Source organism: Panthera onca, chromosome A1, assembly GCF_046562875.1.
Source record: "Panthera onca isolate mPanOnc1 chromosome A1, mPanOnc1 haplotype 2, whole genome shotgun sequence".
Classification (NCBI taxonomy): Eukaryota; Metazoa; Chordata; class Mammalia; order Carnivora; family Felidae; genus Panthera; species Panthera onca.
Window position 1 is genome coordinate 239,596,429 of NC_138339.1, and position 26,669 is coordinate 239,623,097.

A 26,669-nucleotide genomic window follows, 5' to 3' on the forward strand; every position below is an offset into this window, starting at 1 on the left:
ATTTTCATAACTCAATGAAATTTTTTAAAAATTAGTACATCCATCCAGTAATATTTAACATTTATTTGATGCTTGTTATGAGCCAAATCTTCATGTTAAAGCAAATCCATGAAGGAAATCACTTTGTCTTCTTTATACAGATCTAAAAACAAGAGGTGCTGGCTGGCTCAGCTGGTTGATCATGCAACTCTTGATCCCAGGGATGTAAGTGTTAAGTCCCACGTTGGGCCTAGAGCTTACTTAAAAAAATAATCATTATCATCTTCAAAGCTAAGTTGCCCAAGACCACAGACAAGAAGTTAGATGTCAGGATTTGAATATTCATGATATCCAATATGTAATTAAATATTAAACAATAAAATAATATAGCACAGTTCTTATTAATAAAAAATTCAGTAACACAAAAACCAACTCAATATTCAAAATATGCAAGTATCCAAAAGAAGAAATATCAAGCCTGGGGCACCTGGATGGCTCAGATGGTTGGGCGTCCGATTTCGGCTCAGTTCATGATCTCACAGTTCATGGGTTCGAGCCCCGCATTGGGCTCTGTGCTGACAGCTCAGAGCCTGGAGCCTGCTTCGGATTCTGTGTCTCCCTCTCTCTCTGCCCCTCCCCCTCTCATGTTCTGTATCTGTCTCTCTCAAAAATAAAGAAACATTAAAAATTAAAAAAAAAAAAAAAAAAAAAAGAGGTATCAAGCCCAAGTGCCAGGCTAAAAGGGGATTTAAAAAAACAAATGAACTTTAATTTGCAGTTAATATTCATGTGCCATAAGGCAGGAAATATCCTCATCAAGGTAACAATTTTCAGAGGAATAAGGCATAAATCTATTGATGTTATGATATGAAATGTATAGGCTTTTGATGCAGTTAAAAGCTTTTAATGCTTTTAATGCAGTTTTAATGAGTTCTCTGGATCCTTTCTATGGTTTTAGCACACCTAAAACAGAAGACCATTTCCAAGACAGAAAAGCTAGAACTGACTTCCCTCTGGTGGCTGGCTGCTAGGTACCAATTCATTCTTCTCGGAAGAAAACAGTGGAGCAGAGAATAGAACTTTCTTTACCAGTTAGTTCTCTGCAGTAATCAACTTCTCAAAAACAGAGTAAGTACTCAACTATAACAACTGTTCCCAAATCCTAGACTATAAATAAATTTCGCCACCTCTATATGTCACTGAGAATGTTTCAACCACCAAACACTTAATTTACTCCTTTTATCTGATTAAAAGTTGACCTGATTAAATCTGATTTAAATCTGATTAAAAGTTGACCACTTCTACATTATCTATATAAAGCCTGTATCATTAGGCACTTTTCTGCACCGAGTCAATTCTAATTAGCTATTTTACAATGAGGAAATTGTTTTACTTCTGTATGTTAGCTACCTTGACAATACATTATATTTAAAAATATATAAAATAAAATAAAGAGGGGTGCCTGGGTGGCTCAGTCGGTTGGGTGTCCAACTTCGGCTCAGCTCAGGTCATGGTCTCACGGTTTGTGAGTTCGAGCCCCGCATCGGGCTCTGTGCTGACAGCTCAGAGCCTGGAGCCTGCCTCAGATTCTGTGTCTCCCTTTCTCTCTGCACCTCAAGGTGGCCCACCTGTGCTCTCTCTCCCTCAAAAATAAATAAAATGTAAAAAAAAATAAATAAGTAAAATAAAATGAAGACAACATAAATTTACAATAAAAAATGTTAGAAGAGGAAAAACAGAACAGCATGGATTCATCATGACTGAATGCCTCAAAAAGGTAAAATTCTTTTAACACCTAATAAAGTTTTTAAATGACTAAATTACAAGTAAAGTTAAACTTGTAGTTAATATTCAAGTGTCATAAGGTAAAAAGTATCCCGATCACCACAAAATTTTCAGAGGAACAAAGTGATAGGTCCTCTTAAGTACAATATGAAAAATAAATCAAGACAGGTATCAACAAGATGGCAAAGTGGGAAGTTCTAGGTAAGGGTCCCTCCACCCAAGTAACCACTGAGCTGGACAGAGTGACTGGAACCAATTATAGATCCCTGAAACCCCACTGAACACACTCATTAATCACCAGGGTAGTGCCTGAGGAAGATAATGCTGATCATTCACAAGTGAGCAAATGCATGAGCCGGCAACCATCCCCCATTCCTCACCCCAACTTGGCTATGGGGTTAGCATCCTGCATTCCTGGAGAGTCTGGCTTGTCAGAGGACTGGCAGTGAGGAACTTCTACAAATTTGGGACTGTGTTTGGGTGGTCTGGAGCAGATCTTCTCCTGGTTTCATCTGTATAGGCAGGAGCAGCTTTCCCAAAAGCATCTATCTAATGAGACATGACCCTTTATCTCATTTTTTTTCCACCCCAATACTTAAGGAAATTTTTGTCCAGTCACTAGTTCACCATAGGAATAATGGAACAGAAACTTCAATGACCACAACAAGAAATATACATTTTGTTAAAAAGTTACTTAGAAAAAGTCAAAAACAAATGGCTCCATCCCTCAACAAGTAAAAACTCAGCCATCTGTGAAGACTGGGAGAGTCAGACATCCAGAGTTACACATAATATACTCAGAATGTTGTAAAACATACAAAGAAACAGAAAAAGTATGTCCTATTCACAGTAATAAAAGAATTTGACAGAAACCATCCCTGAAAAATCCCAAACATTGGAAAAAGTAGTCAAAGACATTAAATCAACTATCTTAAATATGCTCAATGAGCTAAAGGAAAGCATTGACAGAGAACAAAAGGAAATGTGAAAACAATGCATAATCAAAATGAAAATACAAACAGATACAAATTATAAAAAGTAACCAAGTGGGGCGCCTGGGTGGCTCAGTCCGTTAAGCGGCCGACTTCGGCTCAGGTCATGATCTCGCAGTCCGTGAGTTTGAGCCCCACGTCGGGCTCTGTGCTGACAGCTCGAAGCCTGGAGCCTGTTTCAGATTCTGTGTCTCCCTCTCTCTGACCCTCCCCCTTAAGCAGATCTTAAGAGGCAGAAGAATCAGTAAACTGGAAGAGAGAATAACTGAAACTATCCAGTCTGAGGAGCAAGGGAAAAAGGGAAGAAAAATGAATGGAGCCTGAGGAATCTACAAAACATTACCAAACATACCCACATATGTATCATAAACAGAACGAAAGGGACAGGAAAAAATATTTGAGGAAATAATGGCAAAAAAAAGCCCCAAATGCTGGATGACACACATCCAACAAGCTCAACAAACTCCAAGTCAGATAAACTGAAAGATATCCACAACAAGACACATAATAATCAAATTATAGACACCAAAGATAGATAATTTTAAGAAAGAAGTAACTCATCACGTGCAATGAATGCTCAATATAATTTAGATTACCAGTTCATTTCTCATCAGAAACCATGGATGCCAGAAGCTAGTGAGATGACATATTTATTGTGATCAACAACAACACAAAACGTCAACTAACAATTCTAAATCCAGCAAAAAATTCCTCCAATATTAAGGAGAAATTAAGATATTTCCAGGAGAACAAAAGCAGGAGTTTACTACCTGCATGAAATGTTACTACCTGTATGAAATGCTACCTTTCAGGCAATAATAAAAACACACTACAGAATAAATTGAAGCCATAAGAAATAAAGAATGTAAGTGAAATTACCTACATAAATCAACAGAAAGCCAGTATTACTGTACTTTTAATTTATGAGTACTTTTTTCCTATAATTTACAAGACAAAACACAAACATACCAAAATATGGAATGCAATGACAGCAGTGCTCAGCAGAAAACTTACAGCTATTAACACCTACATTTAAAAATATCCGAAATCAATAACTTTTATACTTTAAGAAATCAGAATCTGCAAGCTAAACCCAAGCCTAGCAGAAATAATGCAATAAAGATTAGTGCACAGATAGAGAAAAAAAAAAGAGACATCAACAAAAAGGTGATTCTTTGAAAAAATTAAATATTTAGCTAGACTATGAAGCAAAAGAAAATCTCAAATTATCAAAATCAGAAATTAAAGTAAGACATCACTACTGATTTTATAGAAACAATTATAAGAGAGCACAATGAACAATTATATGCCAACAAAATCAGATAACCAAGATAAAATGGCTAAATTCCTAGATACACACACTGCCAAAACTTACCCTAGGAGGAAATACAAAATCTAGGGGCAGCTGGCTGGCTCATTTGGTAGACTTTTGATCTCCAGGTTGTGAGTTCAAGCTCCACACTGGGTGTAGAGATTAGATTGGATAAGATAATGTAAAACCTAGACAGATCTACAAGCAAGGAGATTAAATCAGTCATCAAATATCTCCAAACAAAGAAATGCCCAGGAACAGATGACTTCATTGATAAATTCTACCAAACATTTAAAGAATTAACATTGCTCCCTCTCAAATTCTTCCCCAAAAAACTGAAGGGGAGAACACTTCCAAATTTATTCTACAAGGCCAGCATTACTCTGATATCAAATCCAGACAAAGACATTACAAGAAAACCATAAACCAATATTCCTTATGAATATAGATGCAAAAATCCCCAACAAAACAGGAGAAAACCAGAAGCATAAAAAAGATTATGTATCAGGACCATGTGGGATTTATCCCAGAATGCAAGGGTAATTCAACGTAAGAAAATCAAAATAATATACCATATTAATACATAGAAAGGGGGGAAAAACACATCATCATCCCAATTGAGGCAAAGAAGTTTTGTGACAAAATACAACATGCTTTCATGATAGAAATAATACACTACAAAGAGAAGGAAACTTCTGCAACATAATAAAGGCCACATATGGAAAAAACCACAGCTGACATCACACTCAATGGTAAAAGATGGAATGTCTTTCCTCTAAGATTAGAACGCACAGATGCCTACTCTCACCATTTTAATTCAACATAGTACAGGAAGTTCTGGCCAGAGCAATTAAGCAAGAAATAAAAGGCATCCAAATAGGAAAAGCAAAAAGTACAATCATTTCTGCAGATGACATAATCTTGTATTTTGAAAACATAAGCAAAGTTTCAGAACACAAAATCAACATGAAAAATCAGTTGCATTTCTACACACTAACAATGAACAATCCATAAAGGAAATTAAGAAAACAATTCCATTTACAGTAACATCAAAAATAATAAAATACATGGAAATAAATTTAACCAAGGAGGTTGAAAGACTTGTATTATGAAAACTACAAAACGCTGCTAAAAGAAAATTAAAGACACAAATAAATGGAAAGATATACCATGTTCATGGATGAAAAGATTAACCTGAAGAGGATGATATTACACCTAAAGCAATCTACGGATTTAATGCAATCCCTATCAAAACCCAAATTTTTTTTGCAGAGTGTCATCCTAAAATCCATGTGGATCTCAAGGGACAAGAATCTTGAAAAAAAAGAACAAAGCTAGAGGGGTCTGACACTTTCAGATTGCAAAACTTATTACAAAGCTACTACAGTACATTAAAACAGCTTGGTACTGACATAAAGACAAATATATAGGCCAATGACAAACAATAGAGCCGAGAAAGAAATCTCCAGATAGTCAGGTGAATACACAAGAATGCCAAGATCAATCAATGATAAAGGTCATTTCAAAAAAAAAAAAAAAAAAGGTGCAACAGAACCCTTACACCATATATAAAAAATTAACTCAAAATGGATCAAGGACCTACATTTAAAGAACTAAAACTATAGAACTCAAAATAAAGGAAAGGTTTCATGACTTTGGACTTGTTAATGATTTCCTGGATACAAAACATCAAAAACACAGGCAATAAAAGAAAAACTAGATAAACTTGACATCATCAAAATTAAAAATGTTATGCTGAAAGAAAACTACTGACAATCAAGAATACTCTACCTAGTAAAGTTTTCCATCAGGATTGAAAACAATAAAGAATTTTCCAAACTAACAAAAGCTGGAGTTCATCATCACTAGTCTGACCTTACAAGACATGTTAAAGAGAATTCTCATCTAAAACAAAAGGGCACTAATAATAACAGGAAAACAGGGGCGCCTGGTTGGCTCAGTCGGTTGGGCATCCGACTTCGGCCCGATCGTGATCTCACGGTTCATGGGTTCTAGCCCTGCGTCGGGCTCTGTGCGGACAGCTCAGCTTTGAATTCTGTGTCTCCCTCTCTCTCTGCCCCTTCCCTACTCACACTCTGTCTCTGTCTCTCAAAAATAAGTAAACATTGAAAAAAAAATAAAAATAACAAGAAAACACATGGAAAGTATAAAATTCAGGGGCGCCTGGGTAGCTCAATCAAATAAGCATCCAACTCTTGATTTTGGCTCAGGTCATGATCTCACAGTTCATGGGTTCAAGCCCCAGGTCAGGCTCTGCAATGGGCATGGAGCCTGCTTGGGATCTATTCTCTCTCCCCCCCCCCTCTCTCTCTCTCTCTCTCTCTCGCTCTGTCCCTCTTCTGCTCATGCTGTCTCTCTCTACAAATAAATAAACTTAAAAAAAAAACTATAAAATTCACTGGTAAAGCTGAAAACAATTTAGAACTTCTGTGCAAAAAATGCTAAAGAAAGTATTTGCAAATCATACATCTGATAAAGAGATTTGTATCTAGAATATATAAACAATTCATACAAGTCAACAACAAAAACAATTTAAAAATGGGCCTTAAGACTTAAGTACTTTCTGTATCTTAAAGATATACCAAAAAAAAAAAAAAAAAAAGATATACAAATGACCAATAAGCACGTGAAAAGATGCTAAAAATTATTAATTAGAGAAATGCAAATCAAAACCAGAAGATATCATCTCACTTCCATAAGGATGGCTACAACAAACAAAAAGCAGTAATTATTGGTGAGGGGCAACTGGTCAGTTGGTTGGTTGGCTGGTTGAAGAAATGTGATGCCTTGTGCATTGATGGTTAAAACAGGAACAGTAGCTATAGAAAACAGTACAAAGGTTACTCAAAAAATTAAAAACTGAGTAACCATATGATACCACAATCCCCATTCTGGAAATACATCTAAAAGAAACGAAAGCAGGATCTCCAAGAGATTTTTGCACATTTACAGTCATGGCAGCACTATTCACAAATAGCCAGGAGGTGGCAACCAAATGTTCATGGGCAGATGAATAGCTAAGTAAAATGTGTATATACACATACAATGGAATATTATTCAGCCATAAAAAGAAAGGAAAACCTATTATGTGCTATGACATGGATGAATAGTGAGGATATTACATGAAGTGAAAAAAGACAGAATTCTGTATGATCACACTTACATGAAGTATCTAAACAAACCAAATTCATACAAATATGAAGTAGGAGTGGTTACCAGGGGCTTAGGAGAGGGATACATAGGGAATTGTTTAATGAGTACAGTGTCAGTTTTTCAAGATGAAAAAGTTCAGGGGATCCGCTGTGTGATAATGTGGATATCTGAACTATACACTACTGAGCTATACACTTAAAAATGGTTAAGACAGTAAATTTTATATGTGTTTTGTGCAATTTAAAACAAAATAAGGGAAAAAAACAAAATAACCACTTCACAGCAATTAGGAAGGAGTTCTTTTTTTTATAAATAATAACAAGGCAAAAATGCACAAAAATTAGAACACTTCTGAAAAAAACTTGGACACTTCTGCATTGCTGGCCAGAGTCATGTAAAATGGGGTACAGCCACCATGGAGAACAGTTCGGGGTTCCCCAAAAAGTTATATGCAGAATTAACATATGATCAGTCAATTCCACTTCCTGGTATATACCTAAAAGAAATGAAACGTGAGACTCCTATAGATACTTGTGAACCAATGTTCACACCAGCATTATTCACAATGGCCAAAAGCTGGAAACTGCCCAAAAGTCTGTCAACAAATGAATGGACAAACAAAACGTACACACAACAGAATATTATTCAGCCCTAAAAAGTCTGATACATGCTACAACACAGAAAACCTTGAAAAAAATTATGATAAATGAACTAATTCAGACACAAAAAGGGCAAATGTTTTATGGTTCTACTTATCTGAGGTGCCTACTAATACAGACAAAAAGATAGAACACAGGTCACCAGGAAGTGGGGGAAAGGGGTACTGGGTATTATTGTTTAAAGAGTACAAAATTTTTATTTGGGATGACGAAAAAGTTCTACATAGGATAATGGTGATCTTTGCAAAACATTTGTAAGTATACTTAATGCCATTGAACTGTATACTTAAAAGAAAAAAATGATAAATTTTACATTCCTTTATTTTACCAGACATTTACGGGGGGGGGGGGGGGGGGGGGGGGGGGGAATACCACAATGATGCACTATTTGCAACTCATATCCTAAAAAAAAAATCAAGACAAAAAGATCCTATGGTCAATAAGATAAAACCAACAACCAAAGAGAATAAAGGGCAAAAAAAAAAAAAAAAACCAAGAACACAGTTCACTAGAAAAAGAAATACAGTGGCTCTTAAATATTGAAATATTTATAAGATGCAAATTTAAATTCTAAAGGGAAACCACTTTTTGCTTACATTGACAAAGATCAAAACATTCCTCAAAAAGTTAAAAACTACCCTACGAGTCAGCAATTGCACTACTAGGTATTTACCCAAAAAATACAAAAATACTAATTCAAAGCCATACATGCACCCCAATGTTTATATAGCAACATTATTTACAACAGTCAAATGATGAAACCAGCCCAAGTGTCTACTGATTGACAAATGGATAACGAAGTTGTGGGGTGTGTGTGTGTGTGTGTATATGTATATATATATATACATGTATATAAATATACGTATGTATGTATATGAACACACATACACATACATATACATATCTTTATACACACACACAATGGAGTATTACTCAGCCATAAAAAAAAAAAAAAGAATGAAACCTTGGCATTTGCGAGGACATGGATGGAGCTAGGGAGGATTATGCTGAGGGAAATAAGTCAGTCAGAGAAAGACAAATACCTATGCTCTCACTCATATGCAGAATTTAAGAAACAAAACAAAGGGTAAAAAAGAGAGAGAGATGCAAACCAAGAAACAGACTCTCAACTATAGACAACTAATGGTTACCAGAAGGGAGGTGGATGGGGGAGATTCAGTAGGTAATGGGGATTAAGGAGAGCACTTGTCATAGTGAGCACCAGGTGTCGTACAGGAGAGTTGAATCACTACATCACACACCTGAAACTAATATTACACTGTATGTTAACTGGAATTTAAATAAAAACTTAAGAGGGGTCCTGGGTGGCTCAGTCAGTTGAGTGTCCGACTCTTGATTTCAGCTCAGGTTGTAATCTCATGGTCATGGGATAAGCCCGGTGTCTATTCTCTCCCCCCTTCTTTCTGCCATTCCCCCACTCACATGTGCATGCAATCTTTCTTTCTCAAAATAAACATTTAAATAAAAACTTAAGAAAAATAAAGGCTTAACAGTACAGGAAGAGCCTCATACCATAAATCAGTGTAAACTGGTATAACTTTTATGGAGGGCACCTCAAAAAAACATTTTTAACCAAGCAATTCCACTTCTAAGCATCCTTCCTACAGACACATTATCTCATTTTTTAAAAACAAAACATCAAAGGATACTTGTTGAAAAGTAAAAAGATTGAAACACCCTAAATTTCTCTCAAAAGCCTGATAAATCGAATGATGATGAAGACAATACAGTATTTTGCAGTCCTGGACACAAGGCAGCTCTAAAAATCTCCTTACATACTAATACGGAACAACTTCTCATTTAAATTAAGTGCAAACCAGGTACAGAACAATGGATAAACACAAACATCATACACACACAGAGAAGCATATGCACACACGTATGCATATACTGTCTCTAGATAAATATCTAAGAAAATGGTAACAGTGGTTTGCTTCTAGGGAAGAGAACTGTGCCAATGGGTTGGGAGAAGAGGAAAGTCTTCCTTCTCACTGTTTATCCTTTCTACCTTTTAAATTTGGTACCATTTCCATATACACTTGAAATTGATTAGGGTTTCACTGAATTTAGAGATTAATTTAGAGACAAAAAAATTAACGTTTTGACATTATTGAAGCCTTCCCATTCAGACATATGCATGCCTTTCCATTATGGTTATCTTATATGTCCTATGGTATTATTTTATAAGTTCCTTCATAAAAGCCTTGCATATTCATTATAATTATTCTATCTTGCAATACTAACATGGATTTTCTCCCATTACCTTATAAAATGTTTACATAGCAAAAAAAAAAAAAAAAAACCAAGAAGGTGTAGAAATGTAGAAAATAAAAAATATACATTCTATATTTACATATATTTTTTAATAGATATAACAAAGAATTGACATCTGTACTTTAGAAAGAACACAGATTAAACTGACAAAAATTTAATTATTCGATAATATCCAGTGTTCACAAAAATGTGGAGAAACTAGTGGAAATGTGGTCAATACAGTGGTCCAGCGGAAGACAATTTGGCAATTATCTATTAAAATACATAAACGTATACTCTGATTCAGCAATTCCTATTTTCACACCTATCATCAGAAATTCCCCCAGCAAAACCACACATGAACCCAGAGAAACTACTACACATATATTCTGTGCAGCACTGTTATAAAAAATTGCAAATAAACTAAATGTCCATCAGTAGAATGTCTAAACTATGTTATTAAATCCACCAAATGAAATATCACACAACAGCTACGAGTAGATCCTTATGTACTAACTCAAAGATATAGAAAACATACCAGTAAGTGAAGAGCAAGTAGCAGGAAGATATATACAGTATACGTTTTTAAAACGCACACACACGCGCGCACACACACACAAATGCACACATGAAATTATAATTCTTATGGGTACATATTAGTATGTGCACTGAAAAGTATCTGGAGTAATAAACACTAAATTGGTAATACTACTACTAATCTCTGAGGAAGTGAAGAAAGAGGCCAAGGGACCACTGACGGATGATTTAACAGATAGATTAATACCCTCATGATGCTTACAATATAGCCACAAAAGTTTCTTTTTAACAGTTCCTCATCAGTTACTCAAAATGATGCTACTGTGGTTTTAGAAACTGATAGAAAATCATTAATATACTCAAATCCACTCAAGAGTTATGACAGAATCTAAACAAAAATCTCTTTGATCTAATAAATGAATAATCAATTAACTCATTCAGGTTATCTCTAGGGCACAGAACTTCTAGGCATATGGAATCATTTCTTTCCCATAGGACCACAATTTAACTGCAAAGTACTTTCAAGTAATTTTAACTTTCTGTGGGGATTTCATCCCTTCCCTTGATTTTAAATATTACCAATACCCTAGTCTCCTTAATTTATCTCAATCAAGAGGTTTCAAAACCAGAAACTGTCTGCTTCCTACATCGAGTTCTTTTAACTCGCTTTCTCACTCTTGTAGCCGCAACTCCTCCAGTCGTTGCCAGCTATGTCTGGCTATTCACACCAGAAATCTGGAGGTCATTCTCTATTTCTTTTTTCTTCACTTCCAGTCATGTCATCCCCAAATCCAATCCTACTTCCAAAATAAATATTGAAAATGTCCATTTTTTTTCTTTTCAAATTTTTACTTAAATTCTAGTTTTTGGTTTTTTTCATTTCAAGAAACTGTCCACTTTAATCCATCTCTTCTGATATATCCCTCTAATCCTAAAAATTCGCCATCATTTTGATGCTGGATTACTGACATTATCTACCATATTCCCCAGAATACCCAAAGATCCTTTTAAAAATTAAATCAGACAATGCCAATTACTTCTTACGTGACTTTCCAGTGTACTAAGGAGACAACCTAAGATTTTCCCCCTGACCTGTAACATTCTTAACTTTTTTTTAACTTTTTAAAAAATGTTCATTTTTGAGAGAGAGAGACAGAGAGAGAAAGAGAGAGACAGAGACAGAGTGTGAGCCAGGGAGGAGCAGAGAGGGAGACAGAATCCGAAGCAGTCTCCAGGCTCTGAGCTGTCAGCACAGAGCCAGACGCAGGGCTCAAACCCGCGAACCCTGAGATCTTGACCTGAGCCAAGGTCGGAGGCTTAACCGACTGAGCCACCCAGGTGCCCCGATTCCTGCCTGATTGATCCCTGCCTACCTGCTAGGCTCAATTTCAGCACTGCTCTTCCCCATTTCGATCACTAAGGTTCTGCTAAACTAAGCTTTCATTTAGTTCATGGAAGAGCCCAAGATCCCCTTGGCTCAAGGGACCCTATGCACACAATCTTCCTCTGTCTGAAACAATCTTTCCTGAACATCTTTCCAGGCACTGTTTAAATGTCACTCCCTCATATCCTGAGGCAAGGGAAACAAAATCAAAAAACTACTGAGGGGCACCTAGTTGGATCAGCTGGTAAAGCATACAACTCTTGATCTCGGGGTCATAACTCAAGCCCCACATTGGGCCTTGATCTTACTTAAAAAATAAATAAATAAAACAAACTACTGGGGCTACATCAAAATAAAAAGCTTCTCAATAGCAAAGGAAACAACAAAACTAAAAGGTAACCTATGGAATGGGAGAAGGTATGTGCAAACGACCTATCTGAAAGGGTCAGTATCCAAAATATATAAATAACTTATAAAACTAGGGGCACTTGGGTGGCTCAGTTGGGCGTCCAACTTCGGCTCAGGTCATGATCTCACAGTTCGTGGGTTCAAGCCCCGCGTGGGGCTCTGTGCTAACAGCACGGAGCCTGGAGCCTCCTTCAGATTCTGTGTCTCCCTGTCTCTGTGCCCCTCCCCTGCTCGCGCTCTGTCTCTCTCTTAAAAATAAATAAAAACATTTAAAAGTGTTTAAATAAATACCTTATAAAACTCAACACCCAAAAAAATGAATAACCCAATTAAAAAATGGGCAGAAGACATGAGAGGCCATTTCTCCAAAGAAGACACACAGATGGCAACAGACATGTAAAAAGACGCTCAACGTCGCTTACCAGGGAAATGCAAAACAAAACTACAATGAGATGTCACCTCACACCTGTCAGAATGGCTCAGGTCAACAATGCAAGGAACAGCAGGTGTTGGCAAGGATGTGGAGAAAGGGCAAGACTCTTGCACTGCTGGGGGGAATGCAAATTGGTGCAGCCACTCTGAAAATCAGTATGGAGGTTCCTCAAAAAGTTGAAACTTTCATCCAGCAATCACACTAGGTATTTACCCAAAAAATACAAAAATACTAATTCAAAAGCATACATGCACCCCAATGTTTACAGCAGCATTATCTACAACAGCCAAATTATGGAAACAGTCCAAGTGTCCACGACAAATGGATAAAGAAGTTGTGGTACACACACACACACACACACACACACACACACACGGTAGAGTACTGCTCAGCCATAAAAAAGAATGAAATCTAGAGTATTTTGCTGAGGAAAATCAGTCAGTCAGAGAAAGACAAACACCGTATGATTTCACTCATATGTGGAATTCAAAAAACAAAAATGAACAAAAGGAAGAAAAGAGACAAACCGAGTAACAGACTCTTAACTACAGAGAACAAACTGATGGTTACCAGAAGGGAGGTGGATGGGGGAGGGGAGGGGTGAAACAGGTGATGGTGTACGAAGGAGGGCACCTGTTGTGATGAGCACTGGGTGATGTATGGAAGTGTTGAATCACTGTATTATACACCTGAAACTAATATTACACTGTATGTTAACTAACTGGAATTTATATAAAAACTTAAAAAAATAAAGGTAAATGTCACTCTCCCAAGATCTTTCTCTGTCAAACATTTAATTAACCCATCATCCCTGGTCTAAGTAAGTTCTCCCTTATTATATTATCACACACATTTCCTCGGCTATAGTTATCCAATTTGTAATTTTATGGGCTTTTTTTCGATTTTTAAAGTTTATTTAGAGAGAGACACAAGTGTGGAGGGGCAGAGAGAGAGTGAGAGAGAGAGAATTCGAAGCAGGCTCTGCACTGTCAGCACACAGCCTGGAACCAACGCTCAAACTCACAAACCATGAGATCATGACCTGAGCCAAAATGAAGAATCGGACGCTCAACCGACTGAGCCACCCAAGGGCCCCTGTAATTTAGTTTACTTTGTCATCTGTATCCCCCATTATACTGTATGTTCCATGAGGGCAAAGACCTATGTCCTTATTGTCTATTATTGCATCCTCCGTACTTAACGTAATGTCTGGCCAAAATTTACTATTTTTCTCTAATAAAGGGAGGTAACAAATAACTTTTCTGGGTTGTTCTTTGTTTTGTTTTTCTGCTATCCCACTATTACCTCCCCACAAGTGAATTCTAACTCTATCTCCCCCTCCCTTCCTGTTGTCCAAAGCACAATCATTTCACCCTTGAGCTTCAGTTTACCCATTATAGAATAGGAAATTAAAATAAAGTCCTCAAAAGATGAAAAACTGAAATCTGCCCCATATCTTTGGTTATGACTTTTTACTACTTCCATACTCAACATACATAATTGGTAACATGGTTAATCTTAGACCCTAATAAAAGGTTATCCTACCCTAGCTTCTTTAACCCTTAACCAAAGAAGCTAAATAAGCCCGCACTTCCTTCTCCAAACATAATTTAAAATCTACAACAAGTAAACTTCAACTACATATGTTAATTTGGAAACAAACATTCATTTATTCTTAAAACACTTGGTATTCCTAATCTATGATCTAGTGTAATCACTTTGTTTCCCAATGTTTTTTAACACTATTGAGTAAATGGCTTTAAAAAGAATATATCTTCTTTACCTGAATTCAAAAGTCCCATGATCAAGACCCATCTTACTAAAAAAAGTAAATAAATAAATGGGGGGGCGGGGGGGCGCCTGGGTAGTTCAGTTGGTTGAACATCCAACTCTTAGTATCAGCTCAGCTCTTGATCTCAGGGTAGTGAGTTCAAGCCCCACGTTGGGCTCCACATTGGGCTCCATGCTGGGCATGGAGCCTACTTTAAAAAAAAAAAAAAAAAAAAAGACTGACTCATCTAACCTGAAGACACAATAATAACTGCATCAATAAGCAAATGAAACCACAGATTCAAAAAAGCTTCAGGTACTGAGTCTACTTTTCCAATACAGATTACTACTAAATAAAAACCTATTCCCTGTGTTTTTTAAGACTCAATTTATTACTAGAATTCTTTCCTAGAGATATGTTCCTCAGAGATTCACTGATTGCTCTTAAAATGAAAGGAATACAAAAAGAACATGGAGTATACCAAAGAAAATCTGTGTCTTCTTCTCCTTGGTAGACAAATTATGGAAAGTAAATGTACAATCCTACCTATCGTTTACAATTCAATGTAGTTGGGTTTTTTTTTTTTTACTTTTTAAAAAATATTTATTTTTGGGCGAGCGCAAGCAGGGAAGGGGCAGACAGGAACAGAGGATCCGAAGCAGGCTCTGCACTGACAGGCTGACACCAGTGAGCCCAACGTGGGGACTGAACTCACGAACCACGAGACCATGACCTGAGCCAAAGTGAGACGCTCAACTGACTGACCACCCAACGACCACAGTTTTTTGTTTTTTAAACTGTCTAATAAATAGGTGAAACTCTGAAGCAGAGGCAGTCTTATTTCAGTTTATCCCTTTTCTTCAGCCCCTTCATGACTTGAGTTCTACTTTTTTGTCTCTGAATTTTATCACACACCTAATATAACAACTACCAATTTTAAAAGACATACTTGGTACCATACTCATTACAACTACCTTAAAATATACCTCATAATAGATATCTTAAATATATTATTATTACCCCATTTGGCAGATGAGTAAGCTATTTTGTGTAATCAGGTAGCTTTCCTATGGTATACTGTACTGTTAGGTACAAAACCAGGGTTTGTGACTAAGTCCACATACCTTTCATTATACACCATCCCTTAATCACAAAGAACTGAGACTCATGAACCATTCTAATATACAGACCACTAGAATTCAAACATTAATCAACTGAAGACTTTTGCAACCTAAGGATAGGGAAGGAATTACAAGAATGTCAGACTTGTGTAGAAAATGTCAATTACTGATAATAGTATACATGCGAAATATTAGTATGCTGAACAGGGAAAACAATTATAGGAATACATTTAAAAACAGAAACATCTCATATAAAATGGGATTAGGAGGAACTTCCATTTTCTCCACCACATTTTTTTAGTACTTGAAGATTTTCGTACTTAAGGGCACGTTTTATTTATTGTTTTTATTTATTTTTAAGGTTTATTTATTTTTGAGACAGAGAGACAGAGCATGAGGAGGGGAGGAGCAGAGACAGAGACAGAATCCGAAGCAGGCTCCAGGCTCTGAGCTCTCAGCACAGGGACCAATGTGGGGCTTGAACTCATGCACCATGAGATCACGACTTGAGCCGAAGTTGGACACTTAGCCAACTGAGCCACCCGGGCACCACTAGGGCATGTTTTATTTTTATAACCAAAGTATTAAAAACTCCTTTCTGGGGCACCTGGGTAGCTCGGCCAGTTGAGCGACCAACTCTTGATTTTGGCTCAGGTCATGATCCCAGATTCGTAGGATCGAGCCTAGAGTCAGGCTCCCCTCTGAGCATGGAGCCTTCTTGGTATTCTCTCTCCCTCCCTCTGCCCCTCTTCCTGCTCATGCTCTCTCCCTCTCTAAAATAAAATAAAAATGGGGCGCCTGGGTGGCTCAGTCGGTTAAGCGGCCGACTTTGGCTCAGGTCATGATCTCGCGGTCCGTGAGTTCGAGCCCCGCATAGGGCTCTGTGCTGACAGCTCGGAGCCTGGAGCCTGTTTCAGATTCTGTGTCTCCCTCTCTCTGACCCTCCCCCATTCATGCTTTGTCTCTCTCTGTCTCAAAAATAAATAAACGTTTAAAAAAAATTAAAAAAAATAAATAAATAAATAAATAAATAAATAAAATAAAATAAAAATAAATAAGGAAAGAACTGTCCTTTCTGACATGCATGTAACTATTCATGTCTGTATATTTTCTATTATGCATCGTTTATATTCATTCATTTACATGACTGTCTCCTCAAAATGAACACTGAGAACCTACCTAAAAATCACATATGACATTTCCTAATTGCTTTCTTTTTAAGGGTTTTAAAGCTTAGTTCCTATTTTGTTTCACATGCCAACAAGAATCACTGAAGTTTTTACAAACTAAGAGATGTGATCAGACCGGGTTTTAGAAAAAATTAATCTGGTTGTAGACTGGAATAAGGAACAGAATGAAAGTTGCTTTGTATATATAAATCCCTATTATCTAACAAAACGGACTATGGTCAACACACAAAACAAAACTAGAGAGAGTGGAGTGCCTTAGAATAAAAGAACACTTAAAGGTCTCAACATTTGAGAGTCTAACGAGGGTAGGTGAAGGAGACGGTCAGAAATACAAAACCGTGTTACTTCACAGACCCAGAAATCAAGAGTTTCAAGGAGTATTTAATTCCAAATGCTACAGAATTAAGACAAAAATGAAGCACTTAAGGATTTGACTATTAAATCACCAGTGACCTCAAAAAAAGTATCTGTAGAGTGTTGTGAGTGCAATCAGTGAAATTTCTTCTGAAAAGTATGGGAAAATGAAGCAGAAGATGTGCAAAAGATTCTGTAGAGATTCTGAAGGATAGAGCACTTTAGCAGTCTTATAGACCAACAAAGGAGCAGGCAGAGAGAAGTCAGTGAAGATAAAGAGAATTCCTTCTATCAGATGAGCATTCAATTCATGAGTCTACTGGCAAGAAACTCATGATATTTGATCCATTCAAACAGATTATAGATCTTAGCTGCTGTTAACTGCACATCTATTGGCCAGTCATATACTCTGTATTATTTTTAATTCTTATCACATAACAATCACAAAAAAGCAGGCATCATCATACACATTTATCAAATGGGTAAACCAAGGCTCATAGGTTAAATAACTTACCAGAGATCACAAACTAGTAAATAAATGGTAGAGCAAAATTGGTTTTAACAGTCTCATCAGGGCATAATTTGCATGTGATAAAAATTTATTCATTTTAGTGAAAATTTTTAGTAAATTTATATACTTATGCAGTCATCAACACGATCTAGTTTAAGAAAACTTTCATCACCCCAAAAATTCCCTCATAAGGGTAGATTTGAACCCAAATCTCTCGTCTTCAAACTCATGTCACGCTGCAAATCCCCTAGCAACATCAAGTAACAAAAATAAAAATTTTAGGCAGAAAAAACTCTAAAATTAAGTCCCACTAGTTCCCCTTCCATGTGAGGCCCCAACATACCACTAGAACCACACCCACATTCCACGATCTCAGCAAATTCAAAAGTTTACTAAAATTTGGATATGCCTCATACAAGTACAGCAAAAAAAGTACACAGACTATGTGGTATTTTTTTTCTAAATGCAAAAGGAGTTAGAAATGAAGAAGAGAAATGGACACTTAAATCCAGGAGAAAGACAGGATGAAAACAGCTGGGCAAGGACATAAGGATGGAAAATGTGATATACAAATGAAGAAAATAAGGCATCATAGAAGTCAGGAGTCAGGGTCATGAAAGACAAAGACTAACTTAAACAGAAGCTTCTCTTTGATATGCAACACAAAACTGGAATGAAATGACTTCCTAAGCAAGAGTTAAAACTTAAGAACCAGAACTATACAATATTAAGAGACTCAAACAAAAATAAAAACACAAAGTGAGACAATATGCATAATAAAGTTGTAAAGTTAAAACTAGATTAATTTTATAGTAATGATTTTATAAAATTGAAACAAAAACAAAATTTTCATTACTTTAGAAACAGAACCATGAACATGTAAGAATTTAGATACCATGTGAGGGCCAGAATTAATTAAAATAAACTGAAATAATTAAAATATAACAATAAAGGGGCCCCTGCTGGCTCAGTCAGTTAAGTGTCCGACTCTTGGTTTCAGCTCGGTTCATGAGTTCAAGCCCCACGCCAGGCTCCAAGGTGACAGTGCGGAACCTGCTAGGGATTCTCCCTCTCCCTGCCTCTCTTCTCGATAGATAAATAGATAGACAGACAGATAGATAAGTAAAATATGACGACACATAATACAAAGAGATCTAAAACAAAAGGATAAAATAAAAATTTCATTTTTTAATGTTTATTTTGAGAGACAGAGAGAGAGAGAGAGAGAGAGGGAGGGAGAGAACAAGTCCAGGGAGGGACAGAAATAGAGAGAGAGAGAAATCCCAAGCAGGCTCTGTGCTGCCAGTGCACAGCCTGACGCAGGGTTGGATCCCACAAACCATGAGATCATGACCTGAACCAAAACCAAGAATCAGATGCTTAACTGACTGAGCCACCCAGGTACCCCTTAAAATTTTATTTAGACTGAATTTTTACTTCTACTCTAACATTTCTTTAATGCTATAGAACTGGAAACACAATTAACTAATCTGATCATCACTGGCCTAACCAAAAGCTTACAAATTCCAAATTAAAGTCCTAGAATATAGCATGAGAAGTCTAAATGAAATGCTCTTCCAAGCACTGAGGCAAAGAGAGGGCTGGCCAACTCTTAACACACTTTTTACAATTACTTGATATATAGTAAATGTTATAATACACATTTTTTTTAATAAGTGATTTCTGATTACCCTAAACTATATTCAGTCTGGTCCAGCGAACTCAATAATCCAAGAAACATCCCTCTTCTTAGTCAAAAGACATGCTTCTTAGAAATAAATTATAAAATTGCTATAGTATTACAAAAAATAAGTCTCAAACTGTAATGTCTTTTGGTTTCAGAACCGTAATATCAGTTCCAAATTCTTGTAACACTAAATCCAGACAACAGCTCTACCTAGGTGACTACAGCAAAAGTAATATACACATGGCACGGCCACAAAGTAAAAAAACTGAAGAATTTGTCTCATTCTGTCACATTTTGGGAACTTTCTTCTATCTCAAGTAAGCACCACAATCTTACTTAAAATAGCCATTTAAGTATTTTTTAATCCAACCTAAATGTACAGTTAAAAAGAAGTTTACTCTAAGAATTATAATATTCTCAATTATTCTAATGAGGTTGCAACAACTCTACTCCTAGGAAATTACAATTATCTTAAATTACAATTTAATATTAATTTTAAATATCAGAATCATACTAAAATATTTAATAACTTAAGAATAAAATGTTGTAAAACCTTTTAAAACTTAAGATCAAATTGACATATAACATTTTATTAGTTTAGGTATATTTTTTAACATTTTAATTAAAAAAAATTTTTAATGTTTATTTTTGAAGGAGAGAGAGAGAGAGACAGACAGGGCGTGAGTGGGGAAGGGGCAAAGAGAGAGGGAGACACAGAATTCCAGGCAGGCTCGAGACTCTGAGCTGTGAGCACACAGCCCGACGCGGGGTTCAAACTCACAAACTGCGAGATCATGACCTGAGGTAAAGTCAGACACTTAACCAACTGAGCCACCTAGGCATCCCTTAACCTTTAAATTTTAAATTCACGTAACAAATTTGATCTTTGAATTCACTAAGAACACCAGAGGAAAAAAAATCTAGAACCCTCTGGAGAAGAGAAACCTGACCCTTGGCAGTCTATTGACACTAAAGGAGTGGTTAGTGGCACCCTGGGTTGACCGCCCAACTTTGGCCCAGGTCATGATCTTGCTGGTTCACAAGTTCAAGCCCCGCATCAGACTCTGTGCTGACAGCTCAGAGCCTGGAGCCTGCTTCAGATTCTGTGTCTCCCTCTCTCTCTCTCCAGCTCATGCTCTCTCAAAAATAAATAAGGGGCGCCTGGGTGTCTCAGTCGGTTGAGCGTCCGACTTCAGCTCAGGTCACGATCTCGCAGTCGTGAGTTCGAGCCCCGCATCACGCTCTGGGCTGATGGCTCAGAGCCTGGAGCCTGCTTCAGATTCTGTGTCTCCCTCTCTCTCTGCCCCTCCCCCGTTCATGCTCTGTCTCTCTCTGTCTCAAAAATAAATGTTAAAAAAAAAAATTTTTAATAAATAAATAAATAAAAACATTAAAGAAATAAAAATAAGAGTGGTTAAAATTCTTTAACAGTAATGTAACTCTTCAAGAAGGATAAACAAAAACTAGATAACATGATAATGAAACACATATTCAGAAGTTTTTTCTTAGAGCTATGAAATATTCATTACCTACTTATCCTAATATCCGAAGTTTACCCTTAAATCATATCTTGTAACAGTAAATATCAATACTTATAAGACACTAATCAAATCAGTAACAATAAAACCCCAATGGTCATATCCTTCTTTCAAATTAAAGACCATGAATTTTTATTCAATTGTATTACTTCTTTCAATGTACTGCTATGAAGTTAAAAATAAAATAGAACAAATCCCAAACTAATCATGTGACCAAGTGATTTTGCAAACCTCTCTACACATCAATTTTTAACTCTACGATAGATTTCTCCATTGGTTTACAATTTTTTTTCTGCAGTTCTAGAGTGCTACAAGTGTTGAATGAAACCTGAGGCAAAAAATTAATAGATTTTAAAATATGCAATAAAATAGATAAGCTCAAAATGTGTTGCGATCCAAATTTTAAGACATCTTAAGATGACCAACTTATCTCATTACTAAGTATGTGAATGGTGCTGGCCCGCATAATTCCCTTCCCATTTCTATTTTAATAACAGAAACCTAAGATTACAAAGTGAATTGTTTAAAAAACAGGTTGCAGATTTAAAAAATGTGCAACTGCAACTATGTAAAACAATTTTCTTGCCAAACCAAAATAAAAAATAAGCTACAGTTATTACCCAGAATTCCATAGTTCAAATCATGAATTTATCCAACAGCAATTTTTCTCACAGACTTTATAGGTCTTACAGATTAGTTGCGCTGAGAACTTTTAGATTTGAATAGTTCAAAACTCCTGTTCAAGTCTAAAATCCCAATTCCAGGAGCACCTGGGTGGCTCAGTCAGTTGAGCATCCAACTTCGGCTCAGGTCATGATCTCGCGGTTTTTGAGTTCCAGCCCGTTGTCAGGTTCTGCACTGACAACTCGGAGCCTGAAGCCTGCTTCAAATTCTGTGTCCCTGCCCCACTGGCACTCTGTCTCTCTCTCACAAACAAATAAACATTAAAAAAAAATTTTTTTTTAATCCCAATTCTATGATCTCACAGGAACAGGAGAAAATTAACAAACTGAAATTAAAAAATGGGAAATGCAGAGACAAAGTAATCTCTATGCTTGTTTCCTAATTTAAAATGTCCTTCACAAAATACTATCTGAGAATCCACTGTGCTCACCTAAAAAATACAGGCAAACTGAATATGCCAGTCTTCTTAAAATAAATATTATTCAACATAATAATATGTACATTAGTAACACTGCTAAGGGGATAGACAGAGATATTAACGCCTAGAAAACAAAAAATATAAAATTTCCGATTATACACCTTTTGACAACGAAGAGTGTTCCAGGATTTCATATATATTCTTTCCATCACAGTAATTTACCATACCATCTGATTTTCAGACTTTGTCTCAAATGTATTAAGAGTATGCACTTATGTACCTCATACAAGGGCAAAATAGAAGACTCTTTAACAACACTGTTATACAAAGATGGTACATTAAGCTCCGTATCACGCAAAAGTCGGAAACATTCATGTCAGCACCTGTGTGATATCTGAGTGAAACGGGGTTGTCCCACCACATGAGATACAAAGGTCCGGCCCATGAGATTATATATATAACAGGGAAAAGTAGAAACCACCCTGTATCTTTCTTCCAAGTGTTTAAAAGGGCAGGCAGGAGATGGGAATACATACTGTTAAGGATGCTCTGAAGAAAGATGCCATAAATATGCAACGTATTTTTAACTGCCAAAACACTTCATAAGTACACATAAAAGCACCGAACTCACATTAAGTGTCTGACAGTAAGTATAATAAAGAACTTATTTAGCCAAGGTCAATTAAAAATCATGTTATCTTCATCTTACTATCTGGCACATTAAAGCACCATTAGTTGGTGTCTTTTAAGCAAAGGAATTTTAAATTCTGAGCTCAATCATTAAGCAGAACAAGGACAACATTTTGGTATTATCAGAACGAACCACGGCCTTCATTAGTATATATGTGTTGACATTACAGATAATCCAGATTACACATTTTCTACGTCCTCCTCCCCAAATGTCTATTAAATATAAACCAATTACCAACCTTCCCCACATCACACCTGAGAACAAAGGAAAAAAATATGACAAAGTTAAATCTTTCATGAAACTATGTGTTGATAATATAAGCTTTGCCCATTTGTGTGAAAGATCTGATCCTTGATCCATTTTATCTGAATGATCTAATACCTGAAAAGAGCTTTAAACTCGTGAGACAAGTTATACTCATTCAAGTTGCAGTATTTAGGAAACAATTATAGACCCTAAAATGTATACAGACATACTGAAAAAAGGGAACATATTACTTCTGATTCAAAAACAGTTTTTAAATAAGACAGTAAAATAATCTAATCGACAACTGCAGTTCTAGAACTTTTTAAAAAGATAGTAAGATTCAAACATTTGCTATTTGTTTACACACTCTTCTCTAGGAAAAGAACAGAAGCTGAGAGAATGCTAACCTTGGCTCTTCCAGTGTTTCAATTTCTAAATGTGTAAAACAAGAATATTAAGTACTTTGAAACAGGACAGCATAGGAGCTAAACTTGGGCACTGTAATCAAACTGCCTGTTTTATACTAATACTACTTCTACCTGGGCATCCTCTGTTTCCTCCTCTACAAATTAGGAATATAAACTACTTATATCACTGATCTGTCACAGTGTCACACTATCAGAGAGGACCTCATTTTGTGAGGATTAAATTATTAAATGCATATTAGAAATCAGTTTGGATATGTGTTGATAATTATGGAATATAAATAACAGGTACACAAAGGTTCAGCATACTATCCTCACTCACAAATTTAAGTTATCATAACAAACATTTTTTTAAAACTCAGAATTATACTGCCATATACTAAGGGGTCAATATGTGCTATTTTCATTACTCCGCAGGATAACTGCTAAGATTAAAGGAAATAATACATGAAAGGGCCCTGCAGTGTGTCTAGAATGTTGTGTATTAAAATATACATTAACATCCTCGCGTTATCATTCGCAATCAGTATTCGGCAAATATTCGTCTTCAATTAGCTATCTTTTGAACCATTAGGGACTTAATATCTAAGCATAAGCTACTGTATTTCTGTCACCTCTGACAGAAATCTACAAGTTACAATATCAACTGTCCATGAGATACAATGTGACCAGAGCTCAGGAAATACAATGTGTCCAGAGTGCTGGCTTCATTGATATTTTGTAACTGATTTCAACCGACAAGTTATGTTTATTCCACTACCTAGCATATTACAAGACCGTTTCCTTAAAACCAACAGATTACAAGCATTAAACAATAACTCAGGTGACACATCCAAGAATGGCTCCAGTGAAGACCAATCAACACCGAAGACGGGGCGGGGGGAGATTTAACTGGAGCAGTGGACCAGTGTCATCAGCATACTAGTTGGTCAACCACCTGGATGAGCTAGAACACTAGAAGAGCGGACTTCGCGCCGTCCATCAACTCACGAGCCCTAAGAGTCGAAATTCGTCTTTCAGATTAGACACAAACAAAAAGTTCAGTGAGCCTATTTTCTCCAATGCCTACAATCAATCATCCATTGTAAAGGGAGAAAAAGTGTTAAAGATGGTTGCATGCACAGCATTTCCAACGAGTAACTTCAATTCCCACTTTGGAACTCTAGAGGGCACCAGAAATATGCCCTCCTTTGCACCACCCCTCCTCCCGGGTAACGTGAGCAGCTGCAGGAGCCCGTCGTCTGGTTGCTGAGGTTGGTATTGCAGCAGCAGGAGAGATGTCTGCAGCGGTGGAAACAGCAGCGCCCACTCCCAGCTGCCTCACCAGCCATTACCCAGGCTTCACCCCGGGGGCAGCTGCCACCCAAGGAAAGGCTCCTCCCCCTCAAAACAACGGGGATAGACAAGTCCCTTGGCTAAACCCCTACAACCCAACCACGTCCTCTAAGAGCAACAAATTAGAGGCGAAGGACTCACAATGGGGGTGTTTTCCTCACTTTCTGCCAAAGATGCACCAGCTGGGGTTGAAGGCGATTCCTGGTCCTGGGGGTAAAAGCAAAAATGGCAAATGGATCAGGAACATCTAACCAGGTGGGAGAACCAAAGCCCATTCCACCAAGAGGAGGCCGAGAAGGGAGTAAGAGGTCAAGGAGGTTTGGCCCCTCTATTATTGCTCCACAGCCCGCGACCAACAATCCCCTCCTACGTAAAGTGGAGCAAAACGGCGCAAAACATATATTTGGGACCAAAGCCCACGTGAAAGGCAAAATCCGGAGGGAGGAGGCTGGAGGGCACCAAGCCTGCTACTGGGAAGGGAGGGGGGGGAAGGGAAAACGTTGCCTCGACGCCAGCAGGGGAATTGCACTCCCTCCTAAATTTGCCCACCCAGCGTCATCCCCGCCACTCGGGGCACCGATTCGGAGGTAAGGGGCGGCTCACGTCACCGCCGGGCTGCTATCTCCCACATTTGCCCCAAGCAGTTGCCCTGGGCCCGAGACTTGCCCCCCCCCCCCCCCTGCAGTCGGCGACCGGCAGCGCTGCCTCCCCGTCCGCCATTAGAGACCCAGCCAAACAATACGTGAAGAGCGAGAGCCGCGCAGCGCAGCCCAGGGAAGAGAAGAGCGACGGAGGGGACCCGGTGGGGGAAGAGGCAGCACCCTCGCCCCGAAAAACTTGGGGACCTCGGGCTGCCGCGGAGACAGTGGGAGCGCAGCCCCGAGAGCGGGAGAACGAACTGAGGCGCCCCTCCCCCCACCTTTCTACCTCCTCCGCCCCCCCCCCGCAAGAAAGAAAGGGAAAAATACCCCGCGACCTCCCACCGCCCCGGCCCGGGCGACCCCCGCCCCCCGAGCGACCCCCGCCTCTGGCGTCCGCCTCACCCAGCCCTCCCGGCCTCGCCCTCACTCTCGCAGCCCTTCGGGCCGCACGCGAAGACGCCTGTGACATGAGCGGAGCCCGGAGGAGACCCCGAGGCCCCGACGCGGCAGCGGCGACGGCGGCCGCGCCGCGGGGTATTAATCCCGGGTCGGTGGGAGGCTCCGGAGGCTGCCCTCACCCATCTCCGCCTCCCCAGTCGCCTCCGCCTCCGCCTCCTCCTCCCGAGGCTGCGCTGCTCCCAGCCACCCCCACTATCGGCGGACCTGGGCTGGAAAGACAGCGGGGATAAGCCTCACCCGGTTCTGGCTGCGGCTCCGCGGAACGAACCTCCCCTCCCCCGGCCCACCCCCCTTCGGCAACACGCACAACTCCGCTCGGTCCAGTCCCGGGTTTAGCGCTGGTGAGGAGGAGGAGGCGGAGGAGACGGAGGAGGCGGCGGTGCGGCCGAGCCCGGAGAGGCCCCGCCCTCCGCACCCTCATTGGCCGGCCGGAAAGGCGGGCCGCGGCGCCTCGGGCACGTCCATTGGCCACATCTGCCTTCCTTCAGGACCCCCCTCGGGGGGGTGGTCCGAAGGGCTGTCCGTCAGGCGCAGGCCACACCCCCCGGCGTCGCCGTTCCACTCCCCCCCCTCCGCCCGCTCCCGGCCCTCGGCCGCGTCCCCTCCCCTCCTTACCCCCGCCTCCCACCCCGCCCCCACCCCCGGGTCCGTCAGGGTCAGG

General features: G+C 38.6%; 1 protein-coding gene across 8 annotated transcripts in view; it reads right to left on the minus strand.

The window, feature by feature from the left end:
• ZMYM2 (zinc finger MYM-type containing 2) overlaps positions 1-26,403 on the minus strand; it is a 103,386-nt gene extending 76,983 nt beyond the window's left edge. For 2 of the 8 annotated variants that reach the window (XM_078449159.1, XM_078449148.1), the window contains exons 1-2: positions 26,246-26,374; positions 25,050-25,115 (exon numbers count right to left, since the gene is read on the minus strand). The gene's annotated coding sequence lies outside the window, so the exon portion shown is untranslated. Of the gene's footprint in view, positions 1-25,049; positions 25,116-25,951; positions 26,122-26,245 lie in introns of those variants that run through there. The other 6 variants (XM_078449168.1, XM_081795556.1, XM_078449183.2 and 3 more) reach the window with 5 other exon arrangements.
• Between the last annotated feature and the right edge of the window lie 266 nt (positions 26,404-26,669).